Source organism: Branchiostoma lanceolatum, chromosome 17 (assembly GCF_035083965.1).
Source record: "Branchiostoma lanceolatum isolate klBraLanc5 chromosome 17, klBraLanc5.hap2, whole genome shotgun sequence".
Classification (NCBI taxonomy): domain Eukaryota; kingdom Metazoa; phylum Chordata; class Leptocardii; order Amphioxiformes; family Branchiostomatidae; genus Branchiostoma; species Branchiostoma lanceolatum.
Genome location: NC_089738.1, coordinates 1,971,531 through 1,974,718, shown reverse-complemented (window position 1 = coordinate 1,974,718; position 3,188 = coordinate 1,971,531).

Sequence of the window (3,188 nt, the reverse complement as noted above, 5' to 3'; positions counted from 1 at the left end):
GTTTATGGTTTGTTTCACATTTGATTTTGAAAGAAAATGGATAGAATTTCTCCCTTCCCAACCTCCAACTGGCATGGATGGATGTTCCCTCCCCCATATCCTCACTCTGATGTGAAATGGATTTCCCTCTCTCTCCAAGCTGACCTTGAATGTATGGTCCCTCGCTGCTAGCTTCTGTAGTCTGTCCATTCTTTCCCAGATCGCTTAGCCCCTTGTAGAATGGATTGTCTCGCCCTTTCAACACCCTCAACCCCATGTGAAACAGATGGCCCCTCCCAGACAGACGGCTGTACAGTACAGTTTCTATTTCACATTGTTTCTTCTTCACCACACCACACCACACCCTAACCTTAAATGGATAGTCCTTCCTCCCCACACCCTCATCCGTATGTAAAATGGATGGTCCCTCTCTACCCAGAACTGGTTGGTCCCTCACTCCCTCTTCTAAAGATGTGCATGCAGTGTTTATTCGTGATACATATTTGGTAGTGGGCAGGAATTGATGAGACCTCCAAATAATTAGATTTTGGCCAATAGTGACTTAATAAAGTACTGCAGCGGAGCTTCCTGTTTTGATATTTCGTGTTCTGTACATTCTATGGTCGTGATTCTTGAGTGGTAGATACAGCTCTATTTACACTGCGCTATAATTGGATCAATCCGCCAATGACATCACCTAATGCTATATAAGGAGCGGCAGTTGACCATTCCATGTAGTTCACTGAAATCCTACGCAACGGCTGGACGTGATGGGCAGTCTGTCCCGGGCTCGAAGTGGGGTCTTCTTACAATGGAGTGTGCGTCCACCGGTGCTTCGAGCGGCCTTTGGCAGCGTCTTGAGTCCTAGGAGAGGTTTTCTGGACTACCACGACCGAATTTCGGTCAAGGTTTGGCTAGTTAGTGAGCTGGTTTTGGCTTACAGAGCGGGGGACGTTTTGTTTTTAGGCCGTAACGATTTTAGTTGACGGCTGTTATTTTCCCGTTTTTCAGTTTTCTGCTTGTGGCTTCGTTTTTACAAGTTGGGTTTGTTTCCTGGGGTGTTTTGTAGCTTGTTTTAACCTCGGGGTTTTCTCAAGTACCTTTTTAGCGTGTTTTGACGGTTTCTCGTTGCAGCTGTTTTTGTCAACGGGATTTTGGCGGCTTTTTTGCACGTGGGACATTTGCATGTGTATGCGTGGAGAATTTCTTTTGTTCTCTGGTTTTCGTAACAGGGTTACTCGGGTGGTTTACAGTAAATGGTAAGGGAAGGGTACCTGAGTGGAGCTTTCGGCCTTGGCAAATCGGTGTCCTGGTCCTCGGTCGGATTGGGCCTTGTTCTGCCCTTTCGATGTAAGTTTCCTTGGGTGGGTAGCGTGTGTTTTGTGTGTTTTGCTTCAGTCATTAAGTGGTGTTGTGTGCCTTTACAGTGATAAGCCAGGCTCCACAAGTACCCACTGCGAGTTTGCAGGACTTCACACAACAGGCGACCCCGGCAGTCAACATTTCAGAGGCAAGCGGTTCCGCAGCGGACATGTTTAGCACGTCAGGCAGGCGTTACACCAAGACAGTCGCCGCCGTTGTTCGAGTGCTTGATGGACCTCGTCAGAGTCCAACTCAGCACCCAGAAGGATGGGACACGCGGACTCTTGGGCTACCTACTCGAGAGATGCAGGACCTGCGGCGATGGCGTGAAGTGGCTTCTGCCAGGGCAGCTGACCTGCTGCCACCATTTGTGTCTGCAGGAATTTTGGCGGGAGTCTGTCGTACTTGGGTTTTCTTTCTTTGAATCGTATTTCGGTGATTTGCATTTGTATGACGTAGACGCCGGACATGTTTGTTTGCGTTTTTGTTCTGATTATGCCTGATGCGATACGTTTTGTGTTTTGTTGTCTACAGTTTGGCGTCCTGGAGGCCAGTACTGCCTGTGAAAAGCTGCCTACCAATTGTGGCGGACAAGAACCTTGCAGTGACAGAGAAGCGATGGTGGAACAAGCTCCGCGTTTGTTTGTAATTTATAGGCGAGGGCTTCAGGCTTTTCGGAGCTCGTTTCTTTTGAGACGTGTTTGTTGATTTTCCTTTGCTTTGTTTACGAGTGGTTGTCTCATGGGTGTTGTTTATTTTAGGCTGGCAAGTCACTCCGGAAGATGGGAGACTGCGGTGACGGAAATGACAACCACTTCGACTGCAGCAGTCGCTACCGAGACGGGAGAAAACATGCTGGAGTAGAGAGGCATGCGGTGGAGATATTAGGGATGCCGTGGACAACTGTCGAGTAGCAATATGAGGTACGTATTCCTGAGAGATTTGTACGTCGTGGTGGTGTTCGTCGACGTCCCCTGTTGAGTGTTATTTGGCACATTTTAGTGCTGACACTAGCAGAGGGGCAGTCGAGCGGTTGCACACGTGACGTGACAAATGTATACGTCGTGGTGGTGTTCGTCGACGTCCCCAGTTGAGTGTTATTTGGCACATTTTAGTGCTGACACTAGCTGAGGGGCAGTCGAGCGGTTGCACACGTGACGTGAGAAATTTGTACGTCGTGGTGATGTTCGTCGACGTCCCCAGTTGAGTGTTATTTGGCACATTTTAGTGCTGACACTAGCTGAGGGGCAGTCGAGCGGTGACACACGTGACGTGACAAATGTGTACGTCGTGGTGGTGTTCGTCGACGTCCCCAGTTGAGTGTTATTTGGCACATTTTAGTGCTAACACTAGCAGAGGGGCAGTCGAGCGGTTGCACACGTGACGGGAGAAAGTTGTACGTCGTGGTGATGTTCGTCGACGTCCCCAGTTGAGTGTTATTTGGCACATTTTAGTGCTGACACTGGCTGAGGGGCAGTCGAGCGGCGACACACGTGACGTGAGAGTTTTGTACGTCGTGGTGATGTTCGTCGATGTCCCCAGTTGAGTGTTATTTGGCACATTTTAGTGCTGACACTAGCTGAGGGACAGTCGAGCGGTGACACACGTGACGTGAGAGTTTTGTACGTAGTGGTGATGTTCGTCGACGTCCCCAGTTGAGTGTTATTTGTCACATTTTAGCGCTGACACTAGCTGAAGGGCAGTCGAGCGGTGACACACGTGGCGTGAGGATCCGACACACGTGGCGTGAGAGATTTGTGCGTCGTGGTGATGTTCGTCGATGTCCCCAGTTGAGTGTTATTTGGCACATTTTAGTGCTGACACTAGCTGAGGGGCAGTCGAGCGGT